At 56.9% G+C, this 26,566-nt stretch overlaps 1 protein-coding gene across 50 annotated transcripts in view; it reads right to left on the bottom strand.

Moving 5' to 3' along the window:
• CELF4 (CUGBP Elav-like family member 4) overlaps window positions 1–26,566 on the bottom strand; it is a 289,470-nt gene that overhangs the window by 77,134 nt on the left and 185,770 nt on the right. The gene's annotated exons all lie outside the window — the stretch shown is intronic.

Here is a 26,566-nt window from a genome sequence, read left to right as displayed (position 1 = left end):
GGGAGACTTCGGTGACTGGGTCCACACAGCCACTCTTGTCACTTTTCGAGCCATCGCCTCTGGACTCACTTTGCTGCTGTCACAAGTGGCCCTTGAGGGGACGAAGGGCAGGCAGATGAGAAACAGCACAGATGCCTGACAACCTTGAGGACTCGGCTGTGACCCAGCCCAGGCCTGGGCCTGTTGGCTCTGGGTCAGGACATGATAGTATGCAGACCTGCGTGGGCTACTGCCATGCGCCTGGATGGGGACTGAGAGGCATGGGTGGTGGTGGCAGGTGACACTCCTCCTGTCCTTCCCAAGCTCCAGACCTCACGCCAATCACATGAGGTGGCTCATGTCCTCCAGTCTTCCAGAAGCCAAGCGAGCCGGATGAGCAAAGTCACGGGGTGCCAGGGTATGGACCAGGGCTGGGCATTCAAGGGCAGAAAGCCTGGGTGAGCAGAGGAGACAGGGTGCCAGCAGGGTCCCAGGGAGTGGAAGGAAAGTCTGGGGCATGGGTGCACTGGCGGTCAGGCAGAGTGAGGGGGAACCCGGGAGGGGCTGAGCTGGTGCTGTGGGCCCTAGTGTCCCCTGTCAGTCTCCAGCAGGGACAAAAGAGCCCACCAGCCGCGTTCAGAAAGAATAGGCTTGCAGCGGCGTGCTCAGGGAAGTGGAGTCTGGTCAGGAACGCTGAGAAGTGCCAGGTGAATGTTTAGATCAGAACCGGCCTGCGCCGTCTGGGTCCCCTCCCCACGTGTGGGAAGACAGAAGCAGCCCAGGGCGTATGCACAGGACGTACTTGATGGATGGAAGTATAACTTCCCCAGCCTGGCTTTAATGCTGGGTTCCAGACGGTCCCTTAGCCCCAGCCCCAGCCTGGCTTCGTGAGCGTTCCACTGGGGAGGGGGCGTGGGGGAGAAGACGGCGGGCTCCCAGCCGGAGACGTGGTTGGGGGCAGCGCACGCCCTCTGCGGGAGGGCGGCCGGAGGCGGCTGGCTGCCGCTCCAGGAATCCAGGGGTGGGGAGCGCCGAGCGCGCGGTGAGGAGGCGGGTGGGGCGCGGAGCCTCCGTCCCAGCAGCCCCCTGGGCGGCCGCGCAGCCTCCGTGGTCCCGCCCCCCCTCAACAGGCGCTGGGCAGTTGCTATGCAACAGGCTGTTCTGCTCTCCGGCGCCCAGCGAACGGCGAACGGCGGCCAGAGGACTGACAGAGCCTATTGGTGCGGCTGCCTCGGGCTGCCCCCTCCCCTTCTCTCGGCTTTCCTCCCTCTCTCCTATCCCCCTCCGAGCCTCCACCCTCTCCTTGCTCTCCGCAATCTAAGTTTACACAACGCTTTCCCCTCACATGCACACGCAGGGCGGGGGGGGGGGGGAGAGTTGGCACAAACAAAGGAGGTGCCGCCCCCAGCCCCCGCCTCCGGGGGCCATCAGAGGTCTCTTCTGCGGGTTTCCAGGAGGGGGGACTCCCTCACCGCCCCTCCACTGCAGTGGGGTCGGGGTTGGGGCCATGTGTGTGGGTAGATGCTTCTCCGGCTGTGGCAGGTAAGGCGGACAGGACTGATACAGTGAGAAATCAGGGAGAAATCGCGCAGATGGGCTAACACATTCCCTGCCCACCCGGCAGGGCTCCCTCAGGTCCACACAGCCAAGGGTCGCCGGTCTCTGTTTCTGAGCCCCGTGTCCACCTCACCTGCTCCCACCAACACTCCAGGGCTGCCTGGCAAGGGAGGGAGGACCCTTGCAGTCCTAATTAAGATCTGCTGCTGTGGAAACCAAGCTTATTGCCTGAGTGGCCAGGCTGGGTCACTAACCCTCTTCAGAGTTGGAGAGGGGGTGAGTCTTTTTTTTTTTTTTTTTTTAACAGCAGTGGATAGATAATTCTGGAGGAAACAACTCCTGATTTAGTTGGGAGGCCTGGCTCTCAGTCCTAGCCATCTACTTGCTCATATGAAATGGGGCAGTCACTTGACTCCTAGAGGCCTTAGCCCCCTTGATAGGGTGGCAGGATTCATGGGATAGCTCAGGGGAAGCTCTCAGCAGAGCGCCTGGTATTCAGTAAGTGCTCAGTAAATGAACAACAGCTGTCTTCTCTCTCCTTTTCCCTTCCTCTCCCAGCTCCTCCCCTTCTCCTCCTCTTATAGTGGGTATTTCCAACATTTTTAAGGGAATACCTAACATCTAATTTCTTTTCCTTCCCATCTCCTATGCCCTGGGCGCTCTTTCGAACTCTACTGAACAGAAAAGACTGGACAGCCTTGGGGGAAGAGCTGGTGGGGGAGGGTGGGAGACCACGCTCTCCTGAGGCTTTAACACCCTGAGCTCACTTGTGGGCCCCCTTACCCTCTCAGAGTCTCTCCCCCACCTGCCCCAGGTCTGTCCTCTCTACCTGGCCTACCAGTACTTGAGCCTATCTTGAGATTTATTTATTTATTTATTTTTATTTATTAAAAAAAAAAAATTAGTGATCGTCACACCCAATGTGGGGTTTGAACTCACAACCCCAAGATCAAGAGTCACATGCTCTTCCAACTGAGCCAGCCAGGTGCCCCTGGAGCCTATTGCTTTGATGGACCACTAAGTTTGTTCTTTCATCCATCCAGTGCTTAGTGAACATCTCTGTAGGCCAGCCCCTGTTCTCTGGCACAAGGATGGCAAAGCAAACCTCAATGACATGGCTCTTCCCTCCAGAAGCTCACACCTGGTCTTCAAAAGGGCCTTGCTGAAATGGTGTTTAAGCCCTTCCCTTTCCTGTCCCCCAGCCGTGCACCACACCTCCTGCCCTCAGTGCCTCCCTGAAGCATAACTGAGTCCCAAAATGCCCAGCCACGTGGCCCCATAGTTGGCGGGCACCAGCCACCCATTCACGTGGAATTCCCTTTCTCAGCTCTTCAGTAGCTGCTCCCACACTGCACTGGTGGGGGTGGGGGCTCCCTTCTGCAAGGGGTGTCCTAAATCCAAGCTAGTCAGCTCTAGTGATTACAGAGGACACATCTCCAGCCCTAACCGGCCTCCCTTTGTTTCCCCTCATCTGCTCTGATACCAGAGCTCCACCAGGCAAGTCAAGGCCGTGTTCCAAGGCTACCCTCAGCTGTGCAGAGCTCAGAACTGGTTTCTTCCACCAAAACATGCTCACAGCCCTCCCTTCACATCAGCTCACTGGTCCTTCCCCTGAGAGCTCACATCTCTCTAGGTCCCTTGGCCCTTGAGTTCTGGGCCTCAGGGGGCTCTCTCTGACTGGATCTGATGTCTCCCAGGCCGAGGGGAACCACTGCCTTTCTGATTTAGACTCTGAGCCTCTTAAGCTGATTTGGCAGGACTGGGAAGGGGAGTGAGCACCCTGGCCCTGGAGGCTGGACAGAGCCCCTCATCTGTGTTATCCAAGGCCCACTTTCTTGTCTGCATTTCCCTTCGGCCTGCCCCTGAGCCAGGTACGAGTCCTCCCTCCCCACCCATCCTGCTCTAGGAGGTTGCTCTGGGACTGTGGACCGTGTTGCCAGGCTGAGTCCCCTCCATGACCAGGAGAGGAGTTCTGCCTTCCCCACCACCCTCTCCTGACCTGGGACCCCTCCTCCCCATCTCCCCAGACTCAGTGGGAGGCCTGGGGAGTCAGTCCCCAGGCGAGTTAAAGGAGAAAACAAAGCCTACACCAAGTAAATGACAAATGTAGAGGAAATTGCTCTTAATCCCCACACCACAGCCTGATGATGCCGGCCAAGCACAAGCCTGAGTCATCCTAGAAATGGCACCGACATTTGCTTTTTGGAATTTGTTTTGTCTCTGAGCTTTAGATTTAATCATTCTCTCTCTCTCTCTCTCTTTCTCCCCCTCCCTCCCTCTGGCCCTTGCTCTCCGTTTTCTAATATGAGGCTGCACCGCCAGCTCATCCAAGTCTGTTTTCCTGGCATTAATTAACACAGCTCTCCAGCCTCCAACAGGCTAAATGATGAATCAGGTTAAATTCCAGACAACAGCCGCACACCGCCATCAATTAGCCATCTCTGGGGCAGCTTCGTTAATAAGCATCGATCATGGCCCTCCTCCCCGAACATGCCAGGGTCTCTGGGTCATAGAAACTGCCCACGAGTGTGTCAGGCTTAGGTATGAGTGTGATGGTGTGTGTGTAAGGGCTGGAGAGCATGAAGGGGTGGACAAGTGGATGGGTGTGCAAGAATGTGGATGTGTGAGGGAGTGGGTGACTGGGAGTGAGTGGTACAAGTGTGAGGGGACTTGTATGTGAGTGTGTACAAGTAAGTGTATGCAGTGTGAGGGGCTGACTGTGGTGTGTACACAAGGTGTGTGATGCGTGTGTTGTTTGAGATGAGGTATATGTGGAGTCGGGTGTGTGTAGGGTGAGGGTATGTGAGGTGGGGTCCTGAAGTTCATGGGTTTGTTCTCCATGCGGTGCCGGACCCCCCACTGCCCCGCCCCCAACCTGTCTCCACTGCGCCTTCTTCTGCTTCTCTTCCGAATTCAACACCTCTGTGGGTTCTCCCACATGCGGCTGGCCCCTTCCCCTCTCCGCTTTCTCCCATCTGAGACTTTCCCATCCCCTTCTGCACACTCCTGGAGACAACTCCAAATCTCCCACCACATCCCTACCCTCTTTCCCTGTCACATTCTGGATCCCCTTGTTCATTCTCCCTTGGCTGTCCCACAGGCGCACGAGATCTCCAGCCCAAAGCCTGAGTCCCTCGGTGGGTTGTCTGGCTTTATGAATGTCATTGCCACCACCAATGGCCAGGCTCACACCCTCCAGTACCCTCGGATCCCTCGGGTTGGAATCTGACCCTATTCCAGGCACTACCTGGATTGTCCTGGATTTTCCCCTCATCCTGCCTGGTTCCATATTTTTTTGCAGGAAGCAGGACACTTCATGAACCATGAACTGCCCAGGACCGTTTTGGGACTCTCCCTGCTCACAGGCTAATAAAGCCTACCTCCTCCACGAGGTCGAGGTCCCCCTCAGTCTCATGGCCACCCATGCCCACGCCTCCCCTGCATCCAGGTCACCCCCTTTGGTCCCTGGAGGCCTTGCTCAGTGCGGGGCTCCCCGCCGGACTGCGCCCCCTAACGGCTGCTTTTGTGGCTATGGCTAACGACCGCTGCATTTTTCCTTTCCTCTCTGTTCTCCCCAGCGGGTTAGAGCGCAGCCGGCCCCTCCCTCCTTCTCGCGCCCCGGGGGTCCCAGTCGGCCACACCTCGTTGGGAAAGAGTGCACGGGAGCATTTTCAAAAGCCTGCTTGGGGGGGGGGGGTGCTGGAGTCACGCTCAGATGCTTGCGTGGGACGGTGTCCCCAGGGAGCCCGCGGGCCCTGGCGCGTGCACGCCCCTGGGGATGCACGTGGCCTCCCCAGGAGGCTACCAGCCGACCATCTCCTTAAAGGTTAATTAAGAATCTGAAGCCGGACGGCATGGTGCGGCCGGTGACGGCGGATGCGGCGTCTCTCCAGACCATTAAACACTAATTAGGTTTGGAAAGTCTATCGAGCTCCCGAGATCTCCTCAAGGCAGGCGCTGGCCCCCGGGTGCCCTTCGAAATGCCAGAGCTGTCACCCCCGACGGCCGGGCCGCCCCGCCTGCCGGCCCCGCGACCCCAGGCTTCAGGCCGGGTCCCGCTTCATTTCTCTCCATCTCATTGTCTCCCCCGTGCCCCGGCCGCCCCCCGCCCCCTGTCCCGCTCTGCAGCTGGCTGGCCCCGGGTGTCGCGCGACGGCCGGGAGACGCTCTCTCTCCTGCGTTCCTTTCTGCGCGCCCCGAGTCTCGCCTCCGTCGCGGCCTCCGCGGCCGCGCCCCTACTGGAGCTTCTGTCCCCTTCCTCGCCTGGCTGGAGGCCTTTCCTGAGTCATCCTGGCCTCGGAGCTTCCCCGGGCTGAGCTCTGCCTCACCCTGACAGAGCGCCTGCTCCAGCAGCCTCTGGTCCCCAGACACCTGCCTCTCTTTCCAGGCCGCTCTTCACGGGGCTCTAACTTCATTCCCTGCTGCCCAGTTCCACATGTGCAGCTGGGAGATCTGCTCCCCACAGCATTCGTTCGTCCCCTCACTCATCCTTTCACTCCCCCCTTGACTGAAACCCTGCCTCTGTCTCAGAGGACCCAAGGGGGAAATGCTTCCGTCTGGGAGCGCCTGCCCCAAGGGCTGCTTCCCCCCAGCCCCCAGGCCAGGGCAAGAACGCAGGTGGGGGGTCGTTTTCCATCATCCCCACCCCCATCTTTAGCATAAGCATCTATGTCACAGGACGAAGGGATTTCCACTCAGTGACAGAACATGCTCTTGTCTGAATCTAACCAGGAAGAAAGACAGATTGCTCCACCCACTCTCAGTCTCCCAGGCCACCCTGCGGAATTTTTGGTTTAGTTCTAGAAAGTTGTGAAGTGGAAATAAGTTTCTCTCCAATAGACCCTGCAAGGGCTGTCTGTTATTCTACCTGACCCCTCCCCCGCCCACCATGTTAATGCCAAGCCCAGCTGAAAGACCACCTCTGTGACCATCACCATTGTCACCACCACCATGTCGTACAAACTGAATAGGTTATAGCTTAACTCAAAGGGATATCACTAGTGGTGAAATTCTGGGTGCCAGACGGGTGAGGCCGTAGGGGGAAGGTTGTGGGTGAGGTGGAAATTTCTCCCGGCTGATCACTCCACAGGTGATGGGCAGCCCCCTACCCTTCTACGCCAGTCCACGTGATGGCACGGGAAGAGGAGAGCTGGCTCTGCCATGATGAGCTGTGTGACCTTAACTCAGTCCTGTCACCTCTCTGTGCCCCAGTTTCATGGACTTGAAAGTGCAGGAGAGAATGATCTATCTTTACAGGGCAGGGCTGTGAGCAGGATAAGCCATGCATGCAATAGTGCCCAAGACCTGCCTTGACATAGGTTAATTTGCTTCCTTCCATCTTCCTCTTTGGACAGTTTCTGGCACATCTACTCCTTTGAGGAAGGCTGGGAAAGCAGATGAGCAGTGTCCTATCATTTGGGCCCATCCACTCACCCTGGCCCCAGCCCCCCAGTCCCCAACATCCTCTGACAGGCAGGGCTGAAGTGGGCCTGTGGGCACAGAAGCCTCAGCCCAATTGTACAAGCACAGAGTATTATGATTGCATTGATTTCCATCATAAATCATATTTCCTATCTTCTGCCTCTCTCTCCCACGTGCCCCAAGTTAAGCCTTGGTATTTTCTTTAGCTGCTGCCACTGTCGAGCCTGGAGATGATATTAGGATAATGATGATAAATTTTACCCTGCCACCAATCCACTACCTCTGTGTGGGGAGGGGGAGTGTTTGCCCCCTAAATGGATCCCTTTACTATGTCTGCTGGGTGTGGGGAGAGTGCTCATCTGGGCTGGGCTGGGAGGATCCTTGCAACTGGACACATGGACAAGTGTGTGCCTGTGCGTACAGTCATGTGTGTGCAAGGGCCTGGTAGTCTTCCCAGCGTGTATTCTGTGTGGACACACGGTTATGCTCATGCCAGTGAATGAACACATGGCAGCAAGCAAGGAGATGAGAAGGCTGCGGGAGAGGGAGGGAGGTGGTGGGTCGGGGGGGAGGTCTGTGCTGAGCTTCCCAAGGTGCAGCTACTCTGGCCCTGGCGCACATTTCCTACGAAACCCCATGCTCAGGAGACACAGTCTGCGCCCAGGCTGGGGAACCCATTCTGACCTCACAAACGCAGCATCTGCTTGGAGGATGAAGCTGGTTTATAGCTGTCTGAGCTCTAGGGCTTATGCCCCTGCCAGTGGGGCGGGCTCAGCACTGGCTGAGCAAGTGGCAGAGATAGTGGGGCCCCAGGTGCAGCGTGATAGCATTTCTCGTGGGGCTCTGGGCTGTGCTCCATGGGGTTAGAGGTCCCAGAGGAGAATCGAGGGCCAGGCTTAGAGCAGGAAGCAGATTCAGCAGGGAGTGGCCTTGTGGCTGATCATTCATTCATTCACTGGTCATTCATTCACTGGTCATTCATTCATGCATCCATTCAACAAGTATTCCTGAGCTGAGTTTCCTCTCCTGTTCCCCAGTCCCACACGCCTGAGAATGACCTCCAGCGGGAAGTGTCCCTCATCTTTTACTCCAGGGCCTGCCAGATAGAGATCCTTGGGCAGAAGTCTGTCAGGGTTTCTCAGACACGGGATAATATCCATTTGGACTCACATTTTGTGGTGGTGTCTGGGAGCTACTCTACAAGAGGTTAGAGCGGGGGTGGGGACATCACACTGTCTCCAAAGGGCTGGAAAGCAGTGGGTTGAGAGTATGTGGATTCCACCCTGCTCCAGGAGTCAGCATGTAGCAGGAGCATCTCCTGTCCAAAAAAGGCCCAGGCCACCTGTCCCCTGGGGTGTGAGCTCCTGCAGATCCCGGAGCCGCCATCTGTGTGCACAACCATTTAGGCTGCTTCTGCCTAGGATTGTGTGATGATGACAGAAAGTGCTCCAAGGAGCCAGAAAGGCTAAGGTTTCCATCACGGCTCTGCCTCCTAATGACTGTGTGACCTTAAACATGTTGCTGGACTTTGCTGAGCCTCCGTTTCCTCATCCACAGAAAGAGAAGCGATAACCCTTGCAGTCAGAGTTGTTACGAGTGTTAGATTATTCACCTGAAGCTGCCAACAATACTCGCCTCCCGGCAGGCACCTGTTCCCTTGTTTCTCTAATGGATACTTGAGGCCAATGTGATCAAGAATTCCTCCTGCAGGAAGTCTGCCCTGATTAATCCCTCACCTCTCCGACTGATCTGGGACTCTCTGCCAAGATGCACACATTCCCTTTGTTTGTGATCTACCCATAAATGTGTGTCTGTAGACGCATGGTCTGTGGCGCTCAGCATGTGTGTGTGTGTGTGTGTCCCAGACTCTGAGGATGAAGGGACATTTCTCCTCCTCCAGCTCCCTCTACCCAGCCGCCTAGAGCCATCCCTCCTTATTCTGTCCTGAGAAGGCTGTGGCCATTTTGCACCCATACAGGAATTTGGGCAGTGCACACACACACACACACACACACACCCAGATACAGGGGCACATGACAACCTCTCTCCCTCCTCTCAAGTCCTTGTGCTCCCTGCCAGCACTCCTTGGGGCCCCTCAAAGACGGCAACCTTTTCTGAGTTGTCTTAGCTTGGAGAGCACAAGGGTTGGCCCCCCGACTGGCTCCAGGGTCAGTCTTCACCTTTTATAGAATAACCAACTTCTTGCTTTCTATGGCAAGAGAGTGTTTCCTTTGACCAATTTTCCCCATTCTTATTAGGAAGTTTGTTGGATTGTAATATGATGGTATGGGCCCCAGCGTCCTCCCCCTGTGTCGTGCCCAGGGCAGTTGTGTGTCAGTGTGAACATGCACACCAGCGGGGCTTGCCTGTGGAGCCAGCCCCGTTCTCACAAGGAGGGGGTCCTGAAATCACGTCAGCAGCACCTAGCCGGGTGAGCCTGAAACAGCACAGGATGACCACAGGAGAGGATGAGCGGTGTGCTGAAAACAGACCAAGAGCAGTCAGAGACACAGAGGAGATGTGCACTGTTATGCCTGCCAGGCCTACAAACGGTGCTCTCCACCCTTATTTCTGAAACTGTATTTGGTGAGAAGAGGTACAAAGGAGTATGAATGGGAATGGCTGTGTTTGTGTACACATGTAATTGCTGGAGTTTTGCTGTGAGGCCCTGTGTGCATATGGGTTGGGGCCATTGTGTCACAACCAGCACAATCGATGATTCTGGGTGTAAGGACCTGGGTTGTCACTTTTGGGTGTGACATCCCAAAGGCTCCAAGAAGCCTGAAACCTCAGAGGGTGCAGTGCTCCAGACAACCACCAGATGGCGGCCGGGTGCAGTCTAAGGGTCTGAGCTGTGGGTTTTCTGGCTGGCTTTGTGTTCAGCCTCTAGGCCTGCCCCGGCCCACGGTGGGTAGGGAGCCTGTGTGCATACAGGGTTGGTCAGGAAGGAACCGCCTGCCTACTGGACACCTGTGCATGTACACAGAGTGGCCGGTCTGTGCACATGGCATCTTCCTTCGTGCCATGACCCCCTGGGGCTGGCCCACACTGCGTACCCTGCAAGTCCTGGCTTTCCAGGGTTATGTGGGAGGACAAGGGGCTGGGTAGCTGTGTTGAAGCAGGTCCCATCCCCAGACTCTCACCTTTCCCTCCTGCCAGGCTGCCGTTCACTGTGGCAGGTCCCACTTTCCCTCCTTTACCCAGGCTCTTCCCTCTGCTGAGAAGGGTCCCTCTCCAGCCAAGCTCCTACCCATTCTTCAAAGACTTCAGTCTAAGACCTTCCTTCTCCGGGAAGCCCATCAGCTTGCCCCAGAATCTGCCCGTTTCCCTCACCACCCACTTTGTGCTCCTTCTCTGACCACCCACGGCCCAGGACTGTGTGCTGGGCCCACACTGTTTAGCCACTCCCTATGGTTCACTACTCCTGAATCTTCCCAAGAGGCTGAGTCCTGCAAAGGCAGGGTCATGAGAGGATGAGATGGGCACTCCGGTAAAAGGCAGATCACTGGGCAGCACATTTCCGACCTTGCCTGCCCCCCCCCCCCAGTGTCCCAGGGAGCCAGTGCCAGGACAGGCTGTAGGACTACACCCTGCAAACAGCCCCTGGGGCAGAGGACAAAGGACTTCCTGTAGCTGAGCCCTGGGGTAAGGGGCTTGAGGACAAAGAGGTAACAGGGACCACAGTGACTTCTGGGGAGCTGTTGTCAGACCCACTGGGGGGCTATGCAGGGTCCAGACAGATATAGAAAGGCGGTGCTAGTGTGGCTGCCACAGGGGAAACTACAGCAGGACTTGGGACAAAGCCGTGGGGGTGGAGATGAGGAGAGCCTCTGGTGTGAGGCATGAGGGCCCTCTCCCTTGGAGTTAACAGGAGCCGTGATCCCCGTGTGCAATCTCACGGCTTTCTGGAGTCTCCACTGTGTCCTGCTCTCCCTGCACTAACCCCATGTTATCTGCCGGCGCAGGGCTCTCCGAGGCGTGAGTCACTTGTGAACCTGAAGATGGGAGCTGTCACCGTTCCTGCTTGACAGATGAGGGACACGTGGCTGGGGGGGGGGTGGCTCACGCTGGCAAGGGGCCCTGAGGCCACCTGGATTTCATCCCCAGGGATGCACACAGGAGTTGTGTCCCCCTTTCTGAAGCCACTGAGAAGGGAGTGTGCCCTCCCTGATTCCATCCTTGCTCACAGCCCACTTGAAACTTTCTGTTTGTCTGGAGTCCATACAAGCCCCTGTGGGCAGGATGTAGGACCCAAAGAAGGGGGAATTCCAGCAAGAGAGGGGAGGGGAGCCATGAATCACGAGCCCCTCGGGAGACCCTAGGTGTCTCTCTCTCTCTGGTGGAGTTGGAGTCCCACGACTGGAGGCACCCCTTCCCCAAATGGAAACTGCAAGAAAACAAGGAGGTTGTTTTTTTGCTTATTTTGATTGTTCTGCAGAAGATCCTAAAGGGGAGATAAATTTGGGGAGGGGGCAAGAGAGGGACGAAGTCAAGAGAGAGAAGGATAGGACGGAGGAAGCAAGAGGGAGAGTGAGATGCCAGGGAGCCAAGGCCAGAGCAAAGGGTGAAACCTGAGAGAAAAGGTTTGACCTGGAGGGACTGCTGCAGCCAGCCTCTCTGGGCACCCAGTGAGGGCGGAGGGGGGGTAGGGGGGGTGAAGTGGGGGAGGGGGGCACGGGCTCTCTTGGGGGCTGGCGGCAGCAGCCAGTGCCTGGCAGAGGCTCCACAGATGTTTACATGAACCCAGTGCTTGGGTCTGGGGGATGAGGGGCTGTTTGCTCTGCGGAGGGTGCCTGGGGGATCTCTAGAAGGACTCCCTTGGGAACAGCTGGCTCCTGGGAAGCTGAAGGGGAGGAAACCACATGGTGCTCCCCCGCACACCCCCTCGCCCCACATCCTGCTGCTCCAGGCTGAAGGATAGATGGAAAGAGGCCCTAAGGAGGCTGGGAAGCCTTGAGACAGAAACGCAAGTGGCCCACCCTGAAGCCCCCGGCCCCTCTTGGACACCTGGGGACCCACGTTCTCCCCCAATCACCCAGCTACCTTCCTAAGTGCCAAGGCGGTCAAGACGGGCTCTGCCCCTCCCAGCACGTGCCTGACCGCTGCACCCCCAGGAGTTCTGTCCCAGTTCCTGGAGTGGCAGCTGGGCAGGTTACACACATTTAATTACTAGTAATTAAAAAACTGATTACTCCAAATGGTGCCTTCCTGGGGAGAGACATGCTGTGCCCATCCTCCCGGCCTACCCCGAAGGCGACCTCTGGGGCATGGAGCGGGGATGTCCCACAGTCATCTCTTAGGGAGGGTGGGGGACTAAGGCCTCCCCTCCAGGCCAGAACAGCGCCCACTTCTCTGGCTGGCCCACCCAGTGCCTTGATGTCTCACCGTTACCACATCTCCCTGCTGGGTGGGTCACAGGCCCCTGTCTTCAGGTTCCCTTCCAGTGCACATCCCTTGGGAAGTTGACACGCTCGGAACGTGGTAAGTCAGAAGGAAAGCCCCTCTGTAGGGAGGCCCAGGGAAGACTGCGCTCCGGGCCCCTAGGGAGGAGGCAGAGGAACCCAGAGTGAAGAACAGGTGTGCCTGCAGCCAGTTTCACACGTGGCATCCTGGGATTGACGAGCTGGGGTGGGACTGAGTGTCAGTAAGCACCCACGCCGTGCCAGGCACGATGGGACCTTGTCCTGACGGACCATCCAGCCTGGGGTGGCGGGTGGGGGTCACGGATCCAAGCAAACTGTGTACCAACGAGGACAGGCCGTGAAGGGCTTGCGGAGGCAGGGATGGGAAAACGGTGTGTGCATGGGTTGCCCAGTTAAGTTAGGGCAGTGGGAGAAGGCCTCACTGAGGACGTGACTCTGCGGGTATGCTTAGGGAGCCAGGGGGCAGGGGAAGGTGGGGAGGGCCCTTGACACAATGGGAGCTGCTTGTGCAAAGTCATGAGGTGGGGCGGAGGGGCAGGGGTGAGGAGTTTCAGGAGGGCTGGGGTGGCTGTGGGGGGCAGAGCAGGCTTGGGCTGGGCTAGGGAAGGGCCCCCAGGACTCCATCCCAGGGAGTCCTTATGACAGCAGCCCTGGGGAGTCACAGATGGGCTTGAAGAAGCAGCACCTGGCCTGAGCTGGGAGGACCCAGGGGAGGGCAGGAGGGAGAGGGTGCAGGGGGATGGGAGTGGTGTGGGCGGCCAGAGGGAGGGGTTCCATGAGGTGGGGCAAAGCCTGATGACAGGTCGTGAGGCTCTGAAGGTGATCTCAGGGGCTCTCTGGGCCTCCTGCCAGATGCCGGATGCCTGGGGCTGCACAGAAAGCTACAGGCTCTGAGGCATCTCAGGGAAGAGAACACTAGTGTGCACCAGACTCTCCAAAGTCTCCCTGCGACCCCACCCTTCCTACCCAAGTGGGCTGGTGACAGCAGCCACGCGGAGAAGATTGATCCCTGGCCTCACACGCAAGATGCTGATGCACGGCCATGCTCATCAATCAGGGGCCGCGAGGCCAATTAGTCATTTATTAATAAGGGGCTTGAGAGAGCCTCCCCTCCCCGCGCCAGCCTCGCTGTGCCTGACTATCCACTTTTATCCTGGAAAGAGTCCTGGCATGCATCTCCCTGCCCCCTCCCCCTCAGGGCAGGTCTTCTTCAACCACAGAAAGGCCTGAAGCAGGCGCCTGCCCTGTGCTGCCCGAGGTTCCTCTCTGGCCCCACCCACCTCACTCTCACCTGCGCACCATCTGGGCAGTAGCCTTGGGCCCCACACCTGTCTTCCACCAGCCTAGGGTCGCCCTGGCTCCCTGGGCTAGAAGGACCAAGAGGGAAGTGTGAGGAGCCAATAGACCCCTGTCACTGAGGATCCGGGGGTGTGTGAGGGCAGGGGTCAGTCTCCTGGCTAGGGTGGTGGGTGGAGGAGCCGGCAGGGCCTGGGAGCAGACTGGAGGGCTTCCTGGAGGGGGAAGGAGGGCAGGGAGCAGAGTCTGGTCGGTTGGCTGAGGCTTTTGTCCTGCAGGGCAGCAGCAGGAGTTGGTTCTGGGTCCTCAGATCGGGGTTCAGGCCAGGAGGGGGCCTCCCCAAGGGCTCCCCTTGTCCCTTCTTCCAGCTGATTCTAGTGCCCTGACTCAGACAGGGGACAGTCGGGTGGCTTGGGGTGCCCGGGAGAGAGACTGACTTCTGGGCATGGTGGGACAAGTGTACCCAAGGTTGGCTGTGGTGTTTCTATCCCAGCCTGGCCTCCAGACCTCCCGCCCACCCCTGCCCCCTGCCCCTGTGCCCTGGGTCCCGAGGTCCTTTCTCTGCCTCCATCTACCTCTACCTTTGGCTCCCCTTTCTCTCCTTCTCTGAACAGCTGTGCGGGGAGAGTATGGAAGTTGGTTGCCATCTGCCCCCTCTTAGGCTGTTTCCTCATCTGCTAACCAGGGCTGAGCCACCTTCACCTGGGCAAGGGAGGACTCAGAGGAGACCACACGTGACCAGCCCCGAAAATCATCAAAAATTGTCTCTTGCGGGATCTCTGTCCTCTCACGTGGCTTCTTTATATTCACCTTCTTTCCCCACACGGAGCTCCTGCTCGGGCTCACTAGGGGTGCCCCCCAGGCGTGAGGGCTGTGGCGGGACCATCTCTGTCATGGCTCCCTGTGCTCCCCACCACCCCGGCCTTGGGGTCACAGGGCCCAGGCAGGCTACACCTTCCCTTTCCCACCTGCCTGCATGCGCAGCTCATGGGAAGGACGGAGGCCTTCAGAAATCCTGGGTAAAATTCCTGCTCCTCGCCTTGGCCTTTGGGAACTCTCTCAGCAGACAAAACAATGTAGGGTCATTCCTCATCTCCCTCTTTCCTCACTCCTCTCTTCCCCTCCCTTTGCTTTTCTTATTCTCTACCCTCACACCCCTACTGAGGTAAGGCCCAGACCCTCCCTCTGCCAGGGGAAGAGAGGAGGGCGGTCACCCAGGGCTGCCTGGCTGTGGGAGGAAGCATCCGTGTAACTGTCCCAGCTGAGAACCGGGCGGTACTGGGCCTGGGGGGCGGGGTGTGCACTGTGGGAAAACCGCCCCAGCCAGGCTCACCTTGCGGACCAGCCCACCTCTCCCGCAGCCCGCATGGCAGGGAAGTAACACGGTGTGAAGTGAGTCTAGGGCATGTGAAGAGAGCCTGGAGAAGAGCCCCGCACCATTGTGGGGTTTATGAGAAGCAGGACAGAGAAGCTAGGCAGGGGCAGAAGGTAACTCGCTTCATGGAAACCAAGTCAGAAAACTGGAGACCACGAGCGTGGTCTGCACGGCTTAATTTCCTGAGACGAGTCTGGCCCTCCATTCCTGAACCTGAGTCAAGGAGAGGGACCGTCTTGTCCCTTCTCGGGGAGGGTGGGGGGGTGTCTGTGTAGGATCTAAGGGAGCAGGATCAAGGTGGTGGAGAAACCAGGTCAAGGTCAGAGGGCCCAGGTGGCCTGTCAGTGCAGAGATGCGGCTGCCTATGGGGGCTGGGTCCTTTCTACGGCAGGTTTATGGAGGAAGGAGGCAAGCTGCAGAGGACCCGCGGCTTAGGTTGAAGCAGGAGAGATGACAGTAGAGGCCTAAGGAGGACATCCTCTTTTATCCAAAGATGTACCCATTCACCTCACAAGCACGTTTTGACCATGAACATTGACCAGCCTCTGTGTAAACTCCAAGGACGCACCTGGAATAAGACAGGCCCTGCCTGTAAATGAGTAATGCAGTCAGGAACGCTGAGGCCAAGGCCAAGGCTTGGGCCCGGCCCATTAGGGCCACAAAGCAGCAAGTGACTAAGGACCTGCTTGAGGACGGCTGGGACGGGTGATTCCTGAAGGACACACGGCAGTTCTCCAGGAGCGCAGGGCTGGGAAGGGCATTTGGGCAGAGGGACAGCTGGTGTGGAGGCTCAGAGACAGGAAACCCTGTGTGTGTGGAGCGGAGGGTGGGAGCCTGCACGGAGGAGGGGGTTTGCTGCCCAGAGATCACATCGCAAGAGTGCAGGAGGGAGGAATGGGGGGTGCGGGTGGGGACCAGGTAGATGTAGCAGTGGGCGTGGAGGCCAGGTGAGAGGACCCGTCACTGTGAGTGGACTTGTTTTTCCCAGGACCACTCTGGCAGCATCCAGGAGGCAAGGAGCTGCCTGGCAAGGTGGTCCACAGAAGTCCTGATGTCAGGTGGTGGCAGGCAGTGGGATTTAGAGGGGGGATATGCCAGAGGCTAAGCTGGGAGCAAGAACAGATAGAATTCAATGTCCATTTCAGTGGATGAGGGCTATTGGAAATATGGTCAGGCGCAGGGCGGGGTGGTGGGGGTTGCCCGTGCACCGTCCCACCCCCGCCAGTCCAGACAGATGAGGACATGCAGACGAGCCTCCTGCAGCCACACTGCCTGGCTGGTAAGACTGTCCACGTGACCATGACTTGACCATTCCAGGAAATTCTCAGAAAGACAAAGTTGCAAGTAACTATCTTGTACGTTACAGGCACTTCCTGAACATCCATGTTCAAGAAACAAGAACAAGAAAGCGCTTGAGCTTGCCTCCTGGGGACCTCAGGTCACTCACCCGCGCAGACCTGCTTGCCTGCAAATGGCCGTTCCTTCACCTTCCCCTGCTCAAAATGCTCACCTTGCTGCGTTCACCAGTTCCAGGCCATCCCACATGGACCCTAACCAGGACTGGCGCCTTGACTCCACGTTAGCCGGCCTTGGTGTCTGTCCTTGCTGGGCCTCGTTGCCCAGTTTTTGCAAAAATATTGTCAACTCAGTTTACGGCGAATCCTTCACCTTGATACCTGATCACCCTGGCCTGCCTGCATCAAGACTCCTGTCCGATCCGTTTGGCCAGAATGTCCCCTGACCCCTGACGTCTCCTCTTAGGAATTTTCCATCCACTGCCCCCAGCCACGCTCCCTGGCTGTAAATTCTCACTTGCCAGAGCTGTATTTGGAACTGAGCCCAGCTCTATACTAAGGTTTCTCTTCTCCCATTGCAATGGTCTCTAAATAAATTCTGTTTTAACCACTTTAACTACTTACTGTCCAGCTTTGGTTTTATTTCGACAACCCTGCCCAATCCCAGTCAGGTCCCCACATTGCAAGACCCACCTTCAACCAGACCCCAATCCTCTAAATACCTCTCCATTCTGAGACACCACCACTGAGCCCTCCAAGATGGCGGTCACTCACTTTTACTGAGAGAGACAATGGACTTAGCTTTGCTTGAGCAGTGGATTATTTTGCTTGTCTTTTCAGGGAGACAGGCTGAAATCAGATGGCCTTTCAAGTGTTGTTTTATCTCTCAAGAATCTAGAAGTTTCAAAATGTCTGGTTCTGGGCTTGTCAACTTCTCTGTCACCCAAGATCATAGGAGCCCAGTCCCAAGGTTCGCAGTGTGTCTGACCTGAGTTCTGAGGGTCACCAATGGGAGGAAAGGATGAATCAGGACTCCCCCGGCCCTCCCTCCCTCTCAGAGCAGCAGCCTCTGATGTCCTCACCATCTCCTCCAGGGAGCCCCCACCCAGAGGGCTTCTCCATACTGCCTTGAAGGTGACCCATGTCTCCCTGCAGTCACAGCCTTATCCCTTTCCCCCCTTCTTCTTTCAAGGTTTTATTTTTGGCCAGGTAATTAGCCTAGCTCTTCTCATTAATATTATATTTAAAAAAGAAAAGGTGAGGGTGGGGGAAAGAGGGGGCTTCGAGGGAGGAGCTTGCATATGCCAGTAATTGTCTTGACAGCCGGAGATCCTGGTGCAATGACAGTCTACTTTAAGTGGCCCAATTAGCATAAGAAACGGCTCGCCAAAAGTTCTGAAGGCATCGTGTTGATTAATGCAATTTATCTTGCAAACCAGCGGCAGACAGCTGAATCGCTGCTAATGATTATTATATACATTTATACACATTATGTACATGCAGCCTCCTCTCCAAGGAACCGTGCTTCTCCCCTCTCCACCTGCCCGCTCCCCCTGCCCAGTGCATCCCTGCACGGCTCCACCTGCCCCGAACCCATCCAGGTTGCCAACTGGTGGCCCGTGTCCCCAACGGCGGGTGATGGGTTGCCAAAATGGGTTGTCTTTGGTATGAAGGGGCTGGTTTTACCCTGAGATCAGGCTGGTGTCCAGAAAAAAATGCTTTCAAGAATAATTTTCACGGCTCTGATGAAGCTCCGGTGGCCACAGGAGCGGCCGGCAGATAAAGTCAGGACAGTAAGGACTGTGTGGACGTACAAGGTTCTAGAAGCTCAGCCTTAGCCCCAGTTTAACAAAAAGGAGGAGGCGATGCAGGTCGGGGTGCCTGGCTGGCTCGGTTGGTAGAGCCTCTTGATCTCTTGATCTCAGGGTCATGAGTCTGAGCCCCACTTGGCCAAAAATACATAAAAACTGAAAATAAATTAAAAAGTAAAAAACAAATAAATAAGGGGTAGGTGCAGCATCCTTTTCTACTCCGACTCAGCCTCTAAGCCGTGTGGGTGCACCAGACACCACAGTCCTGGCACCTGCAAGGGCAGGCCAGGCCAGGCAAGAACTCCAAAACAAGCCACCGAGCAGAGTGACCACGACGACCACCAGTTCTGTGCATTCATCTCCCACCAGCACCGTCCTCAGAGCTTACACACACTGCCTCACCTGCCCTCCACGTCACCTCCTCCCTTGTCTACAGAAAAAAAAAGTGCATCTGCCCAGGAGCCCAGGTGGCCTGGCCCCAGGGCCAGTGTGCCCTGAGTCGCCCCTCTTAGCAGCCAAATTCAAGTCAGACTCAGGAAGTCAGATCAGCGGTGGGGACAGGCGGGGCGCAGGCTCGGGGTGGCTGGAAAGCTGCCACTTTTGGGGATGGAGTGGGGTGGAAAGGCTCCCCAAGGGGGATGCAGGACCAGAGCTGAGGGGAGGCACCTGGAGATTCTGGAAAAAAGAGGCCAAGGTCCAAAGGTGGGACCTGGCAGAACCACATCACGGGTGCAGTGCTGTGCTGGGAGCTGAGGGGACACGAATATGTTAGGACAACCCTTTATTGAGAGGCTGAGGGACTGGGGTAAGCTTGACTGGGCATCTGGTTGTGCAGGGAGAGTAAAAATCCCCCGAGAGGACCAGATCCAGCAATCCCAGGGCCAGCGGTGGAGCTGACTGGGAGACGGGGAGAAGATCTGAGATGTGGGGAAGGGCGTGAGTGGGGCCGGGCAGGTAAGGCCCGGGGGAGGTGTGTGGGGCGAGGAGAACCTGCGGGGTCACTCTCCCTGGAGAGAAGGTATTTATTCTCCTAGCAAACCCCTGGTGGCCCGGTTCTAAAATGGGAGGCTTCGGGAATGAGATGGTGTTGTGTTCACTTCTGTTCCTCTGACTTTTTACCTGTCACCTGCGAGCAGCTTGTGGTGATGGATACTTTGTGAGGTGAGCTAGGACCCACGACTGGGGGTCTAGGAGAGAAAGGACCCTTACAAGCCTTCCCACCACACCTTCTCTCCATCCTCCAGCAGGCTGTGCGCAAAGGCTATAAATGCTCACCCTGCAGTTCAGAGCGCTTTGGTGCTTGTGTTGTGTTGTGTTGTGGAACCAGGAAGACAGTGTGTGAGGCCGCAGGGAGGCCTCTGTCCCCGGGGAGCCAGGTTTCCATCAGGAAGCCTGCTGGTTCTCAGCAGCTCTCTCTCTGTAGACATGGAGGTCAGGGCTCCTAAGTTTTGTGTCAGGAGGGTGTTCAGGTCAGGACACCTGCTCCCGCAAAGGCCTGGGTAGGGCGTGCAGGGGCACCTGGGGACCTACAGGTTACTGTCAGGCATGGGGAGTGTGTATGTGTGCACGCGTGTCTGTGCGCGTGCGTATGCATATATGTGGACATGCCTGGAAAGGTTTGACTTGTGTCTCAGCATGGCTGGGTGTGTATGTGACTCTCTCTGGGAAGATGACAATGTGAGCCGGCTTGGGGATGTGAGGTGTGAGTGTATCCGTGAGCATGAGCCTGGCTCTTGGTGTCTATAGACCTGTGAGTGTGTACACACAGCTGAATACCAAGAGGGCGAGTGTCTGTGGATTATGTGATTATATCCCAGAGTGCATGTGGCGTTTCTGAGTGTGTATTGGTGTGTACATGTGTGGTAGTATACAGCCAGGTTTGGAGCCTGAATGTGTGCGAGTGCCTGTGTGTGTGCTGTAACGCGATCAGTTGTAAAGTTTAAACTGAAAACAGAGACAGAGTGCCGTGGTCAGAGTGGGTGACATCAGCCTAGGCAGGCTCCCAGGTGGAGGTGGTTTCTGAACCCTGCACTCACCACCCCCCCACTGCCCCAGCGCCCCAGATGGGACCAAGAAGGACCCAAAGGCCAGCTCCCTGTGTTTGTGCCAATGCCATTTGGGGTTAATCTAGCTAGGGGCGAGGACTCAGCAGAACCTCGAAGGCCACTCTGCTCTGCTACAGTGGGAAGGCACGGGGTGTGTGGGGGGTGCTCTGAATGGCCCATAGCCTCCACGTGCACCACTGAAGGCCCATAGCCTTCAGCACCTTGGCTGAAGCCACGTCTCCACCAGCCAGCCGGTCTGGGGTCTGGTCCCCAGAGCCCCTCTGGAAACGTTGCTATGGGTGTGCTGAGACCCCCTTATTTTCCGGTTCAGGTGGCATCCCTGTGGCCTAGTAGAACACCCCCACCTTCTATTTTCTATCAAGGAGCACTGACCAATGGACAAAACGACCTAGGGGCCATCCTAGCGACTCCGTTTGGTTTTTGCGTTTTAATAGGAAAATATAGTGTGACACTCATCCACTTTAAAAATGAAAAACAGGGGCCATAAAAGTTGATTTAATAAAGACACCAAATAATAAAATATTCTTCTGTTCTGTGCTATGGTAATTGAAAGGAGAGTGACAACGGGTAGGGAGGCCACAAGGAGAAGGAGAACCGTAGGGGAGGGAGTGTGGAACAGGAGAGAGGCTGAGAGAGGCTCAAACAAGAGAGAAGGTGGTTCTAGGAAAGACGGGGTGCAGAGAGAAAAGAGAGAGGCAGAGACAAAGCCAGGATCCCCCAGGCCCACAGCGGACCCAAGGGTCCTAAGGGACCCACACCAGGGGAGGGCCCCTCTGGTCAACAGTGGCTGTGCATTTCACACCTGTTCTCAACAAACCTCTGAGTAGTCCGGACAGGTCTTATTATAGAAGAGAAACATGCAGGGCAGGGGGCTTCCGCAACTCACCCAAGTTCCCAGCCAAGCCTCGTTCCAACCTTGGTCTCACTGACCCTGACCCAGACCTCTCTACCGGTGGCCCCACCTGGCCCCTGTCTCTGGCTTGGCTCTCCATGGCCTGTACCTCTGCTCTGTGCCCCCACGGCCTCTGCCCGAGCTCAGCGGCCTCCAGCACAAGGCCCATGGGCCTTCCTGCCGCTACACTTCCCCTTTTGCTGCTGGGCCTCCTGCAGGACCCTAGGCCCAAGCTGCCTGCAGCCCATCTCCCACCCACTGTGGCCCTTACTCTGGGCTCCAACCACTTATCTCACTAGACATGCCCTGTGCTTCTGTGGCCCAATGTCTTTTCAGCCTGAGCTGGAGCCCTGGCAAGGGCTGGGCAGTAGCCCTCCTGGGGCCTGGAGCTGAGCAGCAGCGGGCCGGTTGTTGCCTTGGAGGCTGGTGCACCTTGCTCGGCCTATCCCACACTGAATGCTCGTTGCTTGTCCCCAGTCCCCAGCCGCTGCCACTGGGCCCTCAACACCTGACCCTCGGATGGAGCCTCAGGGGGTTCCTGGCTCGTGACATTTCCCACTGTTGGGCTAGGCCCCTCTCCCCCATACTGATGTCGACCCCTGCACAGTCAACAGCCTGCACTGAGCAGAGAGGCCGGCAAGCAGGGAAGCCCGGCGTGGCTGTGTGTGGCTACCATGGCGAGTGACAGCTCGCCCTGTGCCGAGCCTGCTCGAAGCACAGCACATAACACAATAAGGAAGAAAAAAAAGAAAAAAAGGCAGAGCAGGGATATGGGTAGTATCATCCCCATTGAACAGATGAGAACACTGAGGCCCAGACAGGCGCAAGCACTTGCCCGAAGGCCTGTGGCTAGTCAGGGTGCAGCCGGTCTGGAAGCAGTCAGCCCAGCTCCAGCAGCACTCCGCGATGCCCTTCCAGATGAGGGAAGTTTCCCTGTTGTTTTGACATCTGGGTTCTGGACAGGCGTTTGCAGGTCTGTGGGTAAGTGTCGCGGGAGCAAGAGGGGATAGAGTGGGAACTGCCTGGGCTTTGAAGCCCCTTTTGTGGGCCTGGCATGGAGCCTTGAGACTATGAGAAACTGCCCACCCCAGCTCAGTCTCAGTCTCAGAGCGGCAGGATGAGAACGGTAGCGCCTCCCTGGAGGCCACGAAGCCCGCCGAGGACACACGCTGTAACACTGGGCCTGGCACAGGCATGGCCCCATCGTAGGTGCTCGTTAAATTCCAGTTATTATTAGCAGGCCCCCACAGGGTCCCCAGCAATGTTGGGCACACATTAAGCCTTGAAATATTCAGCTTGCAAAGGCTGTTAATATAGAGCAGTGACTTGTCATTTGTACAGGTACATCTGCGTTTCCACAAGGGTGTTGATCTTTGCAAGTGTCACATTCTTGCCCTGGATCTGGCTCAGCACACGTTATCTACTGAAGGGGCAGAGTTGGACCAAAAAAATTAAACTTGGACATAGAGGCTTAAGGATGTACGGGCCTGAAATTGCTGAATGGGGTTTCTTAGTTGTGGCCCCAGGACCACAAACCCTGGAGCCCCTGACCTTGCTGTGGCTGCCCTGCCACCTGGGGCTCATTCAGCCAAACAGGCAGAGCTGGGGAGGGGGGCGCGCTGGCACGTCTGGGGAAATGCCGTGGGAGAAATGATTTAGACTCTTGTGTTAATGACTTCCCAGGACAACACTCCTGGATATGCAAATAAAACTGTGGGGGTATAGAAATTAGGCTGCTTCACTTACAATCACACCCTACTTGCCTCGAGCTGTGGCTCCCCAGTGGTGTCTGGGCCCCACGGGCAGGTGGACACAAGCGCGGTGTGGGGAAAGGCGGGCTGGCCCTACTGCCCCCTCTGCTCCACGCCCTGTTCCAGCCTTTTTCTCTCCTGAGGGGTCACTCAGCTCATCAAGGACATTTTAAGTGGCTTTTAAAGCCTTTGCTCAGTCTCAATGGAGGCTCCCCTCAGAGATGCCCAGCCGGGGAGCAGCCTGGCCCATTAGAGCCGCCGCAGCCTCAGCCCCTGCTGCGGAGGGCAGGGCGGGGCTGGGAGGAGACTGAAGAGGGCCTAGGGGACTCCCGCCTGCCGCAGAAGAGGGAGGGCTGGAGGGGAAGCCAAGGGGAGCTTCAGAGAGCAGACCGCGTGCACCCCAACGTCCAGGGGGCGGGGACACTAGTCATGGCCACAATGCTGACGGAGCAGGAAGCCAGAGGATCAGAGAAGCCCTGAGGTCACACCAGCACCCCCACCCCCGCCTTGTGGTCTGACGAAGGACCCCAAAGTCCCCTGTGTGCATCACGTGTGCCCCCTGATGGATGTTGTCTCTTGATCTGGGTGAAATGAGGAAAGGGCTCGCGGTGGAGCGGGACCTGGAGGAGGGGCAGACGACCCCCGGACCTGCAGGGACTGGAGAGGACCTTTAATTCAGTGTCCGCTATACAGGCTCCTGGGCTAGACGCCCCACTCCCGCTCCGCTGGGGGGGGTGGAGGTTTGTTTGTTCCAGGCCCGCCACAGCTCCTCCTCCTCGCACCAAATGGCATTTAAATGTTAATCAAGTCAAGGTTTCCGGTGCTCCACTCCTGGGAGGCAGCCGAAGGTCAAGGCCAAGCCTGAGAAGCAGCCCTACCTGGTCCAGGATTGGCAATTCTGCAGGTCCTATTAGCCCGGGGCCTGAGGCCTACGGGACTCTGTTCGCTGGAAGGGGCCTGGCCCGCTGAAGGCCGGGAGTCTGGGACACGGGGCTGGGTGTGGTCGGGGAGCCCAGGGCGCGCTGCCCTGCGGGACACGGGGAGGACCACAGGGCAGCCACCGCACTCTGGAGTGGATTTTGCCTCGTAGATCTGAAGGGCCCTGGGGTCAGAATAAGCCCCTGGGACCCTGCTTTCCTTGTTGGCCCTTCCTGAATTGAATTCTCTGAGCCTCTCTCCTGGTCCTGTGATCCCCACAGCTGTGACTCTGCCTGCTCCCGGGCCCTCCTCCAGTCTCATTCTGACACATCTCTCAGCACCTGTACCAGATGGCTGGCTCAGGGTTCGAGAGCATGGCTCAGGCAGCATTCCTCTCTGGACAGTGGACCGTATTTGCTCACAGCCCCTGGGGCGGGGGGCAGGGGTAGATTATAGGAGGTGAAACTCAGCAGAGAGACTGGCACACAGTAGGCCTTCTCTAGACTCCTCCAGTTTCTTCCTCTGTGCTCTCCTTGGATTCTCTCTGCAACTCATTTCTCTCCATGTCTGGCTTTGGCACACACACCCCTCCCCCAGCCGGAATGGACTCCCCCTCCAACCAGCAGCTGGAGGGAGGGCTAAAGAGCAGAGATGTCCAATGGGCACAGATGCCTCCGGGCCTTTAGAGAGGGTCCCGGATGTGTGCTTGGGGGCGAGGCGCGGATGGCAGGCTGGCTGAGACTGGGAAATTTTTGAAAAAATCACTAGTGGCCTCGCAACAAAAGAAGAGAACTTCCCACCCAGGCGATGTTTTCATGTACAGAAATTTATCACCTACCAGGACACAGACTAGAGATAGGAAAGGAGGAGACATGTTTCCAGGTATCCAAAATCCCCATAAAGAAAATCAGTACATGTTTAAGAAGAAAAAGGAAAACAAGTACAAGCATTTTTTCATACCACAGACTTTTCTCAGGCTCTCTCATAGAGCTTCATCCTTCTAACTTTTGGCAGAAGCTTACTGCATTGGTGATCTGGATTCCTCGCATACAGGAGCATGGAACTGGGCTGGTGTCACTAGACAGTTGCCTGATAGAAGAGGACACTTGGTGGCCAACGACCACACAAGGAGGAGAACAGAAAGGACGGTCGTATTTTGGTGCTAAAAGGGTGTGGGTCACCAGCGATCTAGACTAACTTTGATAACGCAAATTACATTCCTTACCAGGTCTTCTAGAAAGCGGAAGTTCAGGCCCTAAGGTTGTCCCTGTAACTGTCCCCTGCCTGGCTGGGGCAGGCCTCTCACCATTAGGCACGTCTCATTCTAATTATGATCCTCCCTGCCGCCCCCTTATGCCCAGCATCCTCCCCATTCTCTGCCCTACTGCACTTGGTCTTCGGTGTTGTCTGTCTGCTTCAAGGACTGACAGGGTGGGAACCACACCCCACAGTGTGTCTCTGGGAACACCTTGCGTCTCTGGGTGAGGAGACTCTGGGAAAAAGAGGATCCGGGGAACAGCCTCTTTGTCTGCTGGAGGTTTCTTTGTTCTATGAAGTTCTTCATCCTCGGATTCTTCTCAGTACATGCTTCCCCGGGGTTTGGGACTGTCAGGTCTGCAGAGCTGCCCCTCACACTGTCTGACACTCGGGCCACTGTTGGGGAGGACAGCAGGGAACATGGGGGGCCTGAGGAAGTAACTGGAGGCTCCAGCTTTGGGGGGGCACTTATAACTCCGAGGCCACGCAGGGTTTCTTTTGGGGCACCCTCTCTCTCTCAGGCCGGCCCTCAGCAGCACATACTGTCGCTCAGCCCCGAGTGTCTGCTCGGTCCATGGGGAGGATTTGCCTGAAACCCTAGTGCATCATCCTATCTGACAGGACCTGATGAACCCAGAATTCGGAAGAAGCATAAGCCAGGCAAAGCAGAACATGTGTCAGAGACTCCCATAAAGTATTCCAAAATAATATGGAGATTTCTCTGTAGTTCCCCTGAGGGATGCTGGGAGACAAGACAAAGAGAAGGCAGGTCTCTGCCCTCTGCAGACCTGGGGAGGGTGGGCAGTGAGGGGTGGGGGCTGGAGGGAACCGTAGGAGTGACTGAGAGGCAGGAGGGTCAGACCCCTGGTGCTGGAGGAGATGACAGAGGGGGAAGGCCCGTGAGACTGGGGTGATCGCTCCGGGGTCGCCAGTGGTGAGAACCCATGGGGTCTTAAAGGAGAAGGAGAACTGAGGAGAAGGAAGGCAGTAATGAGGGAGATTCTCGGGGAAAGATTTGTGGGGTGGGGTGGGGTGGGGGAGCAGGGGAGAACCATGTTGAAGAATGGGGTAGGTGCTGGGCACCAGGGGCTTAGTGGGAGAGGAAGAGCTAGAACACCAAGGGCCTTAGAAGTTCGACACTAAAGGCGATAGGCAGCCTCTGCAGGTTCTTGAGCAGGGTGGTAGCTCAAGGAAGGGAGGAGGAGGTCTCCAGCATCCCTAAGTTGGGAGGAGGGGTGGGGGTTGATGGAACCCTTCTTGACCACCCCTCTCCTACCCCTGCCATGAGGCAGGAACCCTCATTAGAAGGGGGGAGCATGTCCCCCAGCACCTGTGGCTGAGGCTGGGAGCCAAGGGCTGGGGAGGGGTCGGGATGGAGCAGAGGAGAGAGATTTCTGTCATAGTCCCTGAAGGGGGTTCGGACAATTTAAAACGGAGTCAACAGCTGAACATTAGATTAACTCTTGAAAAATTACACTTCACAGGGGTGACAGCAAAATCCCGCCCCGGGTACAGGTGATCAGCT

This window comes from Lontra canadensis, unplaced genomic scaffold (assembly GCF_010015895.1).
Source record: "Lontra canadensis isolate GAN:19392208 unplaced genomic scaffold, GSC_riverotter_1.0 scaffold17, whole genome shotgun sequence".
Lineage (NCBI taxonomy): Eukaryota > Metazoa > Chordata > Mammalia > Carnivora > Mustelidae > Lontra > Lontra canadensis.
Note: the sequence above shows the minus strand (reverse complement) of the source record. Positions and strands in the feature narration are given on the sequence as shown.